Raw genomic sequence first — 15,893 nt, forward strand, 5'->3', positions numbered from 1 at the left:
GGTATTAGATACATACATATTGCTGTGAAACCATCATCACCATCCCTTTCCAGAACTCTCCATCTTAAAAAACTGAAATGCTATACGCATTGAACAGTAACTCCCCATTCCCTGGTACCCACATCCCCTAGCTACTACCATTCCATTTTCTGTCTCTATGATTTTGACTATTCTAATTACCTCATATAAATGAAGTTATACAATATCTGTCTTTCTGTGACTGGCTTATTTTACCTAGCATGATGGCCTCAGAGTTTGTCTATGTCGTAGCGTATGTCAGAATCTCCTTTTTCCTTCCTACTTGTACCACATTTGCTTATCCATTCATCAACTGGTGGAGACTTTAGTTGCTTCCACTTTCAGCTATCATGAATAATGCCGTTATGAACATATACAAATGTACAAATATCTCTTGGAGACCCTACTTTGAATTCTTTTGAGTATACACCTATAAGTGAAATTGGTGGACAATGTTAATTCAATTTTAATGTTTGAGGAACCATCATACTGGTTCCACAGTAGCTATATCATTTTAGAGTCCCACAAACAGTGTACAGGGGTTCCAATTTCTCCACATCCTTGCCAACATTTGTTATTTTCTGTTTTTTTTTTTTAATTTTTATTTTTTGATAGCCATCATAGTGGGTATGAGGTGGTATCACATTGTAGTTTTGATTTTCATTTCCCTAATAATTAGGGATATTGAGCATCTTTTCATGTGCTTTTTGGCAATTTGTATGTCTTTGGAGAAATGGCTATTCAAGTCTGCTAATGTTTGAATTGGGTTGTTTTTTGTTTGAGTTTTAAGAGTTGTCTGTATATTCTAGATATTAATCTCTTATCAGATATGCGATTTGAAAATATTTTCTCCCTTTCTCTAGGTTGCCTTTTTATTCTGTTGATATGGTCTTTTGATATACAATTTTTAAAAAATTTCATGAATTTGCCTATTTTTTCTCTTTTGAATTAGGTTTTGTATATGATGTTAGTTAGGTAAAGATTCAACTTTATTATTTATTTATTTTTTGCTGTGGATATCCAGTTTTCCACTATTTATTGAAAAGATTGTCTTTTTCCTATCATCTTGGCATTATTTTTGAAAATCATTTGACTGTATATGCAAGGATTTATTTATGAACTCGCTATTCTAATCCAGTTGTCTCTATGTTTGTCTTTATACCAGTACCATACATTTATTTTTTTTAGTATCATACTGTTTTTGATTACTGTAGCTTTGTAGCACATTTCAAAAACAGGAAATGTGAATCATCCAGCTTTGTTATTCTATTTCAGGATTGTTTTGGTTATTTGATGGTCAGTTGAAATTCCATACAAGTTTAGGATGGGTTTAGTATTTCTGCAAAAAAAACTCATTGGGATTTTGTTGGGTATTGTAATAAATCTTTAAGTAATTTTGGGTAGTAATTGGCATTTTAACAATATTAAGTCTTCCAATCCATGAACATGGGGTGTCTTTCTATTTTTAAAATACCCTCTTTAAATTCTTTCAGTAATGTTTTGTAATTTTCATTGTACAAGTTGTTCAACTCTTCAGTTAAATTAATTCCTAAGTATTTTAATATTTTTTATGCTATTGTAAATGAAATTGTGTTCTTTATTTCCTTTTTGAATTGTTTTGTTAGTGTATAAAAATGCAGCTGATTTTTGTGTTGATTTTGTATCACGTTGCTCTGCTGAATTTGTTTATTAGTTCTAACAGTTTTTTTGTGTGTGGAAGGAATCTTTAGGGTTTTCTACATGTGAGATCATACCATCTATGAATGGAAATCAATTTACTTCTTATCCAGTATGGATGCTTTTTCTTTTCTTTTCCTACCCAAATGCTCTGGCCAGGACTTTCAGTAGAATAGAAGTAGCAAAAGCAAGTGTACTTGTTTTGATCATGATCCTGCTGGAAAAGCTTTCAGGCTTTCACCATTGTATATGGTAATATTTCTGACTTATATATTGGTTTTGTATATTATCTTGAGGTAATTTCCTTCTATTCCTAGTTTGTTGGGTGTTTTTTATCATAAAAGTGTATTGTTTTGTCAAACACTTTTTCTGCATCAATCGAGTTGATCACATGGTTTTTTTTCCCTTCATTCCATTAATGTGGTCTATTACATTGACCAATTTTTGTATGCTAAAATGTCCTTGCATTCCAGAAATAAATTACACTTGGTCATGGTGTATAATCTTTTAATATGTGGCCAGATTCCACTTGCTAGTACTTTGCTGAGGATTTTTGCATCAGTGTTCTTTGCAAAAGAACAGTGATATTTGTCTGTAATTTTCTTCTAGTGTCTTAGTTTTGTTTTGGTGTCAGGGTAGTATGAGGAAGTGGCCTCATAGAACAAGTTAGGAAGTGTTCCCTCCTCTTCAAGTTTGAGAAGGATTGATTTTAGTACAATTTTAAATGTTTGGTGGAATTCACCAATAAAGGCATCATCACATTCAGGGCTTTTGTCAGGAAATTTTTTATTACCAATTCAATCTCCTTATTAGTTATATGTCTATTCAGGTATTTCCCATCTTTTTGGTTTAATCTTGATGAGTTTTTGTTTTTCTAGAAATGTATCCATTTCATCTAGGTTTTACTCTTTGTTGTTGTGTAAATGTTCATAGTACTTTCTTATAATCCTTTTGATTCTATAGAATTGTTAGTAATTCTTTTGGGTTCCTGGATCCAACCTTAATATTTGTGTGTAGGGCTTCCCACACAACATGAAACAATTCTCAGACACCAACAGAGTGTCCAAGAATTCAATTCAACTTTGATGTTATCTATCTGGAAATATTATCAGATTCTACAGATTGAAGGCTCAATCTCACAAGACTCCCTCTCCCTTCAGACATCAGTCACAAGACCAGATTATCACTTGTGCATCTTACTGTCTGGCTATAGATTGGAGGATTAAATGACCCTCTCCTTGGATTTCAGATACCAGTCACAAGTTCAGGTTGTTACCTGTACTTCTGACCAATTAGCTTTGATTCAGATGTTCCCATGACCTCCTCCTTGGGTTTGATTAATTTGTTAGAGTGGCTCATTGAACTCAGAAGACCATTTTGCTTACTTAATCAGCAGTTTGTTATAAACATGTATGACTTGGGAACAGCCAGATGGAAGAGGTACATAGGGCAGGGTATGGGGAAAGTGTGTGCCCTCTCTTTATGTACTATTCTTTCTCAGATCTCCACGTTCACCAAGTGGAAGTTCTCCAAGCCTGTTTTTGGGGGGTTTTACAGAGGCTTTGTTACATAGGCATGGATGATTAAATCATTGGCCATTGGTGATCGATTCAACTTCCAGCCCCTCTCCCCTTCCCTGAGGTTGAAGGGTGGGACTGAAAGTTCCAACTGTCAATCACATGATCGCCTCCATTGACAATCAGCCCCCCTCCTGTTCCAAAGACACCTCATTAACATCAGAAGACACCTTTATCGCTCTCATCACTTAGGAAATTCAAAGCGTTTTAGGAGCTCTGTGCCAGAAATGGAAGACCAAATATATATTTCTTATTATAGATCAAAATATCATAGTAATACTTCCACTATTACTTTTGATTTTAATAATTTGAGTTTTCTCTCTTTTTTCTTAGTTCATCTAGCCAAAGGTTTGTCAATTTTGTCGATCTTTTCTGAGAAACAACTTTTGGATTTGTTGATTTTCTCTATCCTTTTTTTTGCTCTTTATTTTATCTCTGGTCTAATCTTTATAATTTCCTTCCTTCTGGTACTTTAGGTTTAGTTTGTTCTTCTTTTTCTAGTTTCTTAAGTTCTTCTTTTTCTAGTTTCTTAAGTTGTAAAGTTAGTTGTTAAGTTGTTGAGTTGACATCTTTCTTGTTTCTTAACATAAGCATTTATAATGATAAATTTCTTCCTTAGTACTCTTTTCATTGTGTGCCATAAATTTTGATATGTTATATTTTTGTTTTCATTGGTCTCTCAGTGTTTTCTAATTTCTCCTTTGAGTTCTTCTTTGATCTATTGATTGCTTAAGAATGTTTTGTTTAATTTTTCCTGGTTTGTGTATTTTGCAGTTTTCTTTCTGTTATTGATTTCTGACTTCCTTCCATTGTGGTTGGAGAAGATAATTTGTATGGTATATATTTTTAAAAATCTACCAAGATTTAATTTGTGGCCAAATTTGTGTCTATTCTGGAAAATGTCCTATGTGCACTTGAGAGGAAAGTGTATTTTGTTATTTTTTTGTAAAGTGTTTTGTATATAGCTGTTATAATTAGTTGATGTAAAGTTCTCTATTTATTTATTTCTTGTATGGTTGCTCTATCCATTATTGCAAGAAAGGTATTAAGGTCTCCAAGTATCATTGTAGAACTGTTTATTTCTCCCTTTAATTCTGTCATTTTTTGTGCTATATATTTTGGTGGTCTGTTATTAGGTGCATAAATGCTTATAATTGTTATATCTACTTGCTGTATTGAATGATTTATTGCTATATAATGAGTTTCTTTGTCACTTGTAAACTTTTATTATTTTAAAGCTTATATTTGTCTGATAGTGGTATAGCCATTCCTACTCCCTATTGGTCAGTTATTTCCATGGAATTCCTTTTCCTTCCTTTCACTATCTGTATCTTTGAATCTAAAATGAGTCTATTATAGAGTGTGTGTTGTTTGATTGTGTTTTTAATACATTCTGTCAATCTCTGTCTTTCGACCAGCATTTAATCCATTTACATTTAAAATATTGATAAAGAAGCTTCTAATTTCTGTCATTTTGCTTTGTTTTCTATATACCTTATAACTTTTTTCCCTTATTTCCTGCATTACTGTATTTTTTTGTGTTTAGTTGATTTTTTTTTGTAATGAAGTGTTTAAATTCCTTTCTCGTTTCCTTTTGTTTATGTTCTTTAGCTATTTTTTTATGATTACCTTGGGGATTACATTTAACATCCTAAAGTTATACCAATCTAATTTGAATTCCTACTAGCTTAACTTCAATAACATACAATAATTCTGCTCTTTTATCAGCTCCATCCCCACCCTTTTCAGTTTTTATCTCAAAAAATTACATCTTTATTCATATGTGTTCCAAAACAAATCAGTACTTTTTTAATGCATTAGGCTCTTAAATTGTGTAGAAAACAAAAAGTAGAGTTACAAATCAAAGTTACAATACTAGCTTTTAAAGTAATAATTTTTTTAAAATGTATTTTTAAAAAGTATTACATTTTCTAAAATATATACACATATTTAAATTAAAATATATATACATATTTTATATGTTAGTTTTACATGTATAATTTAATAGATTTAAACCATTTAAATATCTTAAATCATATAGAAAACAAAAAATGGAGTTACACCCAATTGTTATAATAATACCAGCTTTTCTAATTGCCCATGTATTTATCTTTACTTAAATTTTTATTTCTTCATATGTCTTCAAGTTACTGTCTAGTGTTCTTTCATTTCAACTGGCATGATCCTTTTTGCATTTCTTACACAGCCAATCTAGTGGTAACAAACTCTCAGTTTTTGTTTATCTGGAAATGTCTTGATTTCTTCCTCACTTTTGAAGGATGGTTTGCCAGATATGGATTCTTGTTTTTTTTTTTTTTAAGTATTTTTCTTTTAGCACTTTGACTATATCAGCTCACTTGCTTTTGGACTCCAAAATTTTTCCTGAGAAATCTGCACCTGTTATTGAGGAGCCCTTGTATGTGATGAATTGCTTTTCTCTTTCTACTTTAAAAATTCTGTTTTTATTTTCAGACAGCTTATCATATATCTTATTTTGAGTTTCTTTGAGTTCCTCCTTAGAGTTCATTGAGCTTCTTGGATGTTTATATTCATGGCATCTATCAAATTTGGAAAGTTTTCAGCCATTGTTTCTTCAAACACTCTGTCCCGTTCTTTTCCTTCTGGAATTTCTATAATGCATAAGTTTGTCCACTTGATGGTATTCCACAGGTCCTTTATGTTTTGTTCATTTCTCTGCAATCTTTCTTCTGTTTTTTAGACTCAATAATTCCCATTGTTCTATTACATCAGATTCATTGATTATTTCTTCTATCTGCTCGAATATGCCTTTGACCACCCTCTAGTGAATTTTTACTTTTAGTTGTACTTTTTAGCTCCAGAATTTTTTTTTAGTTTCTTTTAAGGTTTTCTATCTCTTTATTGATATTTCTATTTTGTGCATACATTGTTTTCTTGACTTTAACCATATAGTTCTCTTGTTATTTGAGCATTTTTCATAAGACAGTTGATTTAAAGTCTTTGTGTAGTAGATACCATCAGGTCCTCAGAGACAGTTTATGTTGTTATGTTTTTCCCTTTAAATGGGCTATACTTTCTTGTTTCTTTGTATGCCTTATTATTTTTGTTGTTGTTGAAAATTGAGTATTTTAATTTAATAATGTAATTACTCTGGAAATCAAATTTTTCTCCCTCTCCAGGTTTTTTTGTTTTGATTTGTTTTCTGTTTGTTGTTGTTGTTATTGTTTCATTGTAGGCTGTCTACTGAGAATCAGTTGGAGGTGTAAACATAAGGTCTCTTCATGTATTTTTGAGCCTGTACCTTCCCCTGGGCATGTGTGGTGACTTCATAATCTCCTCCATATGCGCAGTTGCTTTTGCATGTTCTAGTCTGCAATATCTGGCTTCAAAAAGGGGAAAAAAAACTGAAAGGGGAAAAAGACTCTGTTCCTTTAAATCTCCTGGAAGTCACTTCAGCTATAGGGAGAGGGCCTAGCAGCAATGGGGAGTGATACAACAATAATGGCCACCACTCTTTGTCTGTACCATCGTGATCGGAAGCAGTAATCAGTAATCAAAGCATAGATCCTTGAGAGTTGCAGGACAGGGTCCTTTTGGTCCACCTTGGCTCCAGCAAGCTGTGTGTAAGGTGCTCTGGGAACATAAGCACAACTACCTGAAATGGGACTGAGGAAGTAAGAGATAGGTAACTGCTACTGTGCAAAGAGCAGAAATGGACTGAAATTGCCCTTTACTATCCGAGGCTTCCTCTTGAAGTTGCAAGCCTTTAATAGTTCAAAGAGTTCAAAATAGTTATATCTGATGGATTCTGCCAGTATAATTGTTGGCTGCATGAAAGACAGATTTCTGATACTTCCTAATTTGTCTTCTTTCCAGAATTCTCTATAATCCATTTTAATAGATATAGTACCCATGATTATGATAATCACTCTGAGATCAGCTTCATCATGGGAATGGCATAGGCAGTCAGCCCTGATTAGAAGGGAGGAACGAACACTTGCAGTTGGAGGAGATTATATAACTTGTTTTGAAAGGTTATTCGGCATTGGGAAATCTAGGCAACAAGCATACAAACCATATAATGTTTGTTGCTAACATATTAATAAAAGTGAACATATGTAAACAAATATTGTTTCTTTGTCTAAATGCTAGAGCTGTGATTTCCTTCCAAAAATGTATTTGGAGCTGACTCCTGTTTCATATGAGGCTCATATATCGAGGGGTGGGAAAAGTATTTCTTTAACCTACTTAAACTAGCCTGAGACTGCTATAGATTCTTCTCTGCCTCCCAAATTTCACAATTGTGAAAAAATACTCAAAATTTGGGTAAAAAGTTACCATTTTTAATGCTTTTTAAAGACATAGTTTCGTAATTTGGTTAAATTGGATGGCTTCTGTGTGAAGTGTTCTTTAGCATTAAATTATATTTAAAATTTTCTCATTTTGTGTGTATATAGTATGCAGTAATAATTATTTTGGCAACCCTTTAAAATGTTAATAAAAACTCTGGAATTGCTTTAATTCGTTTGAATATATATAAATGTATATACTGATTTGTTTTACGAATTAGTAAAATAAGATTTGCAAAAACTAAAACTAAAGGAAAAAGAAAATTATCTCATTTTAAAGCTCATGTTTTCAACATTTACTTTATAATTCATCAGCCTCCAGATTATGGACATTTTTATTGAGAAAAATTAATAATTTTGTATATACATATTTTCATCAGTATTCCAAAATTTTGCCATCTTTCCACCATCCCTGACAACTCAGTTATTTACTCTATAGAAATTTTAAAACAGGAAATGCAGCATCTCTTCCTATTTACTCTATAGAAATTTTAAAACAGGAAATGCAGCATCCCAATCAAAATTGGGATTCACATCCACAAGCAGCCCATTTGAGAACCTATAGACAAAGACATACATTAGAGAGACAGGAGAAAGGAATGATCATTCCATTTTAATTACCCTCAGGAGACTAAAGGCAGCAACAGAACAATCCTCTTAATTTTAAAGCAGAGATTTGAAGGAGAGAAGAAATTTCTGAGAAATTTCCAATATGCTCTAGAAGGCCCTCGCCTACCTCTGCCTAAGAGTAAAGTTCTATTTATCAGCAAATTTTGAAGTGTGGTCCAAAGATTACCTCATTGGATTTCCAAACAAGATGAACCCAAAGAAACACACACCAAGACATATTGTAATTAAAATGGCAAAAAATTAAGGATAAAGAGATAATCTTAAAGACGGCAAGGATGAAACAAACAAGTCACATACAAGGGAAACCCCATAAAGCTATTAGCTTATTTCTTAGAAGCAACATCATGGGAGAGAAGAGGGTGGCAGGAGATATTTAAAGTGTTGAAAGAAAAGAATCTGAAACCTAGAGTACTTCATACAGCAAAGTTATAGTTTAGAATTGAAGGGGAGAGAGAGTTTCTCAGACAAGCAAAAATAAAGGAGTTCGCAACTACTAAATCAGCCTTGTAAGAAATGTTAAAGGATCTTCTTTATGCAGACAAGCAAAAGCCATAACCAGAAACAGGAAAATATAGGAAAGAAGAAAAAACTCACTGGTAAAGGCAAAAATGCAATAATCACAGTGGATCAACCATTTTAAAAGCTAATAGGAAGGTCAAAAGACAATAGTAGCAACATTAACTATAACTGCAATAAGTATTCAGAAGATACACAAGGCAAAAACATATAAAATATGACATCAAAACATAAAGAGTAGAGGGAGGAGTAAAAATGTGCTTTTAGAATGTGATTGAACTTAAATGCCTATCAGTTAAAACAGACTTTTATAGATGGATATATGAATCTCATGGTAACCATAAACCAAAAATATAAAAAAATACACAGAAAATGAAAAGAACGAAATCCAATCAAAACACTAAAGAAAACTGGCAAATCGAAAGGAAAGAAATCAAGAGAAAAATCGAAAGAGATCAAGAGAAGAGAGGAACTGCAAAAAAAATAAAATAAAATAACAAAACAACTAAAAAACGATTAACAAAATGGCAATAAGGACATATATATTGATAATCTAAATGCTCCAATCAAAAGATGTAGAGTGTTAACTATTCTGTAATCCAATCTCAGTGTTTTTTCTTCTCACCATCATATAATCTTCCTTATGCTCTCTCCTTAATTTCAAATGCATTAAAGAAACTGCAGAACTGTTATTCTCTGGAGCTTTTGAGATCTTGCTCCCAAGCGTATGTCATCAGTTTGGCACAAATAAATTCTTATTAAAAAAAAAAGAAAAGATGTAAGATGGCAGAATGGATAAAAACATGACCTATCTATATGCTGCTTACAAGAAACTCACTTTATATTGAAAGACACACAGAGACTAAAAATGAAGGGATGGAAAAAGATATTCCATGCAAATAGAAATGAAAACTGAGATAGCAATACTCATATCAGACAAAATAGGCTTCGAACCAGAGAATATAAATAGAAACAAAGAAGGTCATTTCATAATTTTAAAGGGGTCAATCCAAGAAGAGAACATAAAAATTGTAAATATCTATACATCCAACATTGCAAATGTTATGGATGTAAAGGCAGAAATTAACAGTAATACCATGATGGTTGGGGAATTTAATACTCTACTTACTTCAATGGGTAGATCACACAAACAGAAAATTAATAAGGAAATAGTGGCCTTAAATGCCACATTAGACTGGCTTGACTTGATAGACATTCATAGAGCATTTTATCCAAAAACTGCAGGTTATACATTTTTCTCAAGTGCACATGGAACATTTTACAAGATAGATCACATGCTAGGCAGCAAAACAATTCTGAATAAATTCAAGAAGATTGAAATTATATCAGGCATATTTTCTGAGCACAATAGCATGAAACTAGAAATCAACTACCAGAAGGAAACCTGAAAAAAAACACAAAAACATGGAAATTAAACAACATGATTCTAAACAATCAATGGATCAAGACAAAATCAAACAGGAAATTAAACACTACCTTAAGACAAATGGAAATACCAGCACAACTTTATAAAATTCATGAGATGCTGCAAAAGCATATAAGAGGAAAGTTTATAGCTATATAGGCCTACCTCGACAAGTAGGAAAACCCTAAATAAACAATCTAAATTTACACCTGAAGAAACTAGAAAAAGAGTAACAATCAAAACCCAAAATAAGTAGAAGGAAGGAAATAATAAAGATCAGAGTGGAAATAAACAAAATAGAAAAAGAAAAACAATAGAAAATATTAATGAAACTAGAAGCTGGTTTTTTTAAAGGATAAATAAAGTTGATAAGCCACTAACAAGATTCATCAAGCGGAGAAGAGAACACAAAATCAGAAATGAAAGAGGAAGGATTATAACTGACACCACAGAAATACAAAGGATAATTAAAGAATACTACAAACAAATCTATGCCAAGAATGAACAAATATATGCCAATAAATTAGACAATCTAGAAGAAATGAATAAATTTCTAGAAACGTGCAATCTTCTAAGACTAAATTGAGAAGAAGCAGAATTTGAATAGTTACTAGCAATGAAATTGAAACAGTAATTAACAAACTCCCAACAAACAAAAGCCCAGGACCAGACAGCTTCACAGGTGAATTCTGCCAAACGTTTAAAGAATTAGTACCTATCCTTTTCAAACTATTCCAAGAAATTGAAGAGGAAGCAACACTTCCAAACTCATTCTACAAGGCCTGATACCAAAACCAGAAATAGACACTACGATAAAAGGGAGTTACCAGCCAATATCCGTGATTAACATAGATGTCAAAATTCTCAAATTCAAGTACATTAAAAGGATTATACATCATGACCAAGTGGGATTTATACCAGGGATGCATGGGTGGTTCAACATCTGCAGAACAATTAATATGATTCATCACATCAACAAAACGAAGGATTAAAGTCATATGATTATCTCAACAGTTGCAGAAAAAGCATTTGACAAAATTCAGCATCCATTTACGATAAAAACTCTCAACAAAGTGGACATAGAAGGAGCTTTCCTCAACTTGATAAAGGCTATATTTGACAAACCCACAGCTAACATCATACTCATTGGTGAAAAGCTGAAAGCTTTTCCTGTAAGATCAGTAACAACAAAAGGATGCCCACTCTTACTGATGTTGTTCAGTATAGTATTGCAAGTCCTATCCATAACAATCAAACAAGGAAAATAAATAGAAGGCATCTAAATTGGAAAGGAAGAGTTAAAATAGTCACTATTTGCAGATGACATGCTACAATATAGAGAAAACTCCAAAATATCTACTAGAAATGTCATAGAATTAATAAAAGCATTTAGTAAAGTAGCAGGATACAAAATTAATATATAGAAATCTGTTATGTTCCTATATTAGTGTATAGGAACAAATCTGTTGTGTTCCTATACACTAATAACCAACAATCAGAAAGAGAAATTAAGAAAACAATCCCATTTACAATTACATCAAAAGAGAATAAAATAGCTAGGAATAAATTTAACAAGGCGGTGAAAGGACTATACTGTGAAAACTATAAGACACTGAAGAAAGAAACTGAAGAGGATACAAATAAATGGAAGAATGTACTGTGCTCATTGCTTGGAAGGATGTTAAAGTGACCATACTACCCAAAGCAATCTACGGATTCAGTGCAATTTCTATCAAAATAGCAATGGCATTCTTCTCAGAACTAGAACAAATTATCCTAAAATTTATATGGAACCACAAAAGACCATGAATAGCCAGAACAACCTTGAGAAAGAATAACGAAGTTGGAGGTGTATGCCCCCTGATTTCAAACTATACTACAAACTATAATAAAAACAGTATGGTACTGGCCCAAATACACATAAATCAATGGAACAGAATAGAGAGCCCCGAAATAAATTTTCATTTATATGGTCAACTAATCTACAACAAAGGAGAAAAAAATACACAGTGAAGTAATGACAGCCTCTTCAACAATCGATGTTGGACAAATGCATGCAAAAAAATGATACTGGACCACTCTCTTACACCATATTTAAAAATAAACTTGAAGTAGTTTAAAAACTTACATATAAGGTCTGAAATTATAAAACTTATAGAAGAAAACATAGAAAGTAAATTATTAGACATAGGTCTGTGAATAACATCTGAATAACATCTTTATGATACATCCTCAAGAGCAAGGGAAACAAAAGCAAAAATAAACAAATAAGACTTCATCAAACTAAAAAGCTTCTGTACAGAAAAAGAAATCATCAACAAAATGAAAAGACAACCTACTGAATGGGAGAATATATTCGCTAATGATATATCTGGTAAGGGGTTAATATCCCAAATATATAAGAAATTCATACAGCTCAATAACAAAAAAGTGAACAATTCGATTGCAAATGGGCAGAAGACATGAAAAGACGTTTCTTCAAAGAGGACATTCAAATGGCCAACAGACATATGAAAAGATGCTCAACATCACTAATATTCAGGGAAATGCAAATCAAAATCACAATGAGATACCACCTCATACCATTCAGAGTCACTCTTATCAAAAAATCAAAAAAAGCATTTTTTGACGAGGAAGTGGAGAAAAGGGAACCCTTGTGTGCTGTTGGTGGCACTGTAAATTGGTGCAGCCACTGTGGAAAACAGTTTGGAGAAACCTCAAAAAACGAAAAAAAGATATGCCATATGACCCAGCGATTTCACTTTTGAGTATTTTTACAAAGGAAATGAAGACTCTAATTTGAAAAGATAATATGCACTCCTCTGTTCATCGCAGTTTTATTTACAATAGCCAAGATATGGAAGCAACCTAGGTGTCCATTGATAGATGAATTGATAAAGAAGATGTGATACACACACACACACAATGGAATATTACACAGCAACAAAAAAGTGAAATCTTGCTTTTGCAGCAACATTGATGAATCTAGAGAGTATTATGCTAAGTGAAATAAGTAAGGCAGAGAAATATGAATATTATATGGTCTCACTTACATGTGGAATCTAATAAAACCAATGAACAAACTAAAGGGGATGGCTACCAGAAAGAAGGGGTCAGGGGATGGGTGAAAAAGGAGAAGGGGAATACAGTCAATAATATTGTGATAAGTTTTCCTGATGGCAAATGATTATTAGAATTATTGAGGTGATGATATTATAAGGTAAATAATCAAATCACTACGTTGTACACTTGAAACTATTATAACTAATATTATATGCCAAGCATGCTTAAATAAAAAAAGAGAGATAATGGACCTTAATTCGTATGTAAGTGTTAAAGGTGAGAATAGCTTTTCCTTCTGAACAATGAAGGTAATCAACTATGAATGAACATGGAACTTTTGCAACACATAAATATATACCTTAGACTTAGAAGATAAAATTAATATTTTAAAATATTTGGAGATTCTTGGAAACATGGCGGAGTGAGAGGGGTCCTCAGATCTCTCCCCTTAAAACAACAATAAGCTGGACATCTAAAACTCAACAATAAACACCCAAACTGTACAGCAGCGCATCTGAGCGTGGGATCTGCTCATAAGAACAACCGCAGGTCAGAACCCCAGGTGTCGGGCAGTGGACTGGGAGAAATAAAGAAGCTGCCTCTTGCAACTGGAGCTCCTTGCAGGAGAAGGGGAAGGAGCGAAGGTGCAGTGACTTCCCTGAACAACCCTGTCGGGACTTCTACATAGCCGGCAGCAGAGGCCAGTCATCAGGGCAGAAAACAGAGAAGCGGGATGGGACTGCAGAGAAACAACAGTTGATTTGTACCGGTCTCAGTTGCAAAACCGAGGTTGAACTGCAGCCCCCAACACCCAACACATAGGGCCCCTCCCCACATACCCTCCGAGACCAAACACCGTGGAGCCCCAGGGGAATCCGAGCAAACGCAACCAAAACTGTTTGCTAACACTGACAGGGACTGAAACTGAGAGTAGCGAGTGTGATTAAATTTCTACAAGAAAATAATTTAAAAAATACATTATTTAGGCTTTATATAAAGCAGGGATCCAAGAGGCTTAGACGCCACCTACTGGAAAGAAAAGGAAAAATGCCTTCTTTATAGCAGGCTAAAGAGAGACCTTTATATAATAAATCTTATTTCTGGAAAAACAGCAGAATACACTTCCATTAATGCCCAGCTGGAGAAATAGTCCAATAAACACCATGAACAACCAAGGTGACAAGGCATTTCAGAAAGAAAGAAAACTCTCCAGAAAATAAGCTTATAGACATAGAAATATGCAATTGAAACCCTCGAAAAGAACAGAGTAGAACTTCTGGAGATAAAAAACACACTGCAAGAGTTGAAAAATGAAATAACAAGCTTGGGAAATAGAGTTGACCAAATGGAGGAAAGAATCAGTGATATCAAGGACAGATATCTAGAAGTTAATCAGGAGAAAGAAGAAACTGAAAAATAAAAAAATAATGAAAGAGAAATATAAGAACTAGCTGATACTATCAGGAGAGGAAACATAAGAATAATGGGCATTATCAAAGGCGAGGAAAAGGAGCAGGGACTAGAAAGCATTTTCAGACAAATAGCATTTGTCTTAAAAGGAGCAGGGACTAGAAAGCATTTTCAGACAAATCTAAGGAATGAACTGGAGCTTGGAATTCAAGAAGTCAACAGAACACTCCGTTATCTCAACTCAAAAAGGCCTTCACCAAGACACATTGTTTTAAAATGATCAAAAATCAACAACAAAGACAGACTTCTCAGGGCAGACAGGGAGAAGAAAACAGTAACATATAAAGGAAAACCCATTAGATTATCCTCGGACTTCCCAGCACAGACCTTACAAGCCAGAAAGGAATGAAATCATATATTTAAACTATTAAGCGAAAAGAACTACCAGCCTAGAATAATATATCCAGTTACGCTCTCCTTCAGATATGAAGGAGAAATTAAGACCTTTCCAGACATACAAAAATTGAGGGAAATCTTCACTATGAGGCCTGCACTACAGGAAATAATGAAAGGGGTCAGCTGACCTAAAACAAAATGACAAAAAAAAACAAAAACAAAAACATAATTATGAGTACAGTGACTATCGGACAAATAGAAGTAGAAGAGTACAACCTTACTAAGAACACAGAGCATTATAAGCTTAAACAATAAGAAGAGAATTGCTATAGCAAGATAGCAATTAACATTCAGCATACATAGGGACAAATTGAGACAACAATGACTGAAAAGAAAGGGATTCAAAGATCCAAATTCACAAAGGGAAATGGAGATAAGGCACGCACAGAAGAAAATGGATGACTGTATATATACATAACTATCCTTTACATATTCATAATGATAACCACACAGAGAAGTATATAATATAAAACAAGAAGAACCAGAGGGAAAACCCACAAAAGCCAACCAAAATAAAGAAAACAGAAACATAAGGACAAGGAAGCAATGGAAACACCAAATTACCAGAAAGCAAAAGATAAAATGGCTATAAGAAGAGCTCATAGAGTAATCACTCTAAATGTAAATGGACTGAATTCACCGATAAAAAGGCATAGAGTTGCAGAATGGATCAAAAACAAAACCCAACCATATGCTACCTCCAGGAGACACATCTCAGCTCCAAATATAGACTCAAAGTGAAAGGGCGGACAATGATATTTCAATCAAATGGCATTCAGAAAAAAGTGAGAG

Source organism: Pteropus medius, unplaced genomic scaffold, assembly GCF_902729225.1.
Source record: "Pteropus medius unplaced genomic scaffold, Ma_sr-lr_union100, whole genome shotgun sequence".
Classification (NCBI taxonomy): Eukaryota; Metazoa; Chordata; class Mammalia; order Chiroptera; family Pteropodidae; genus Pteropus; species Pteropus medius.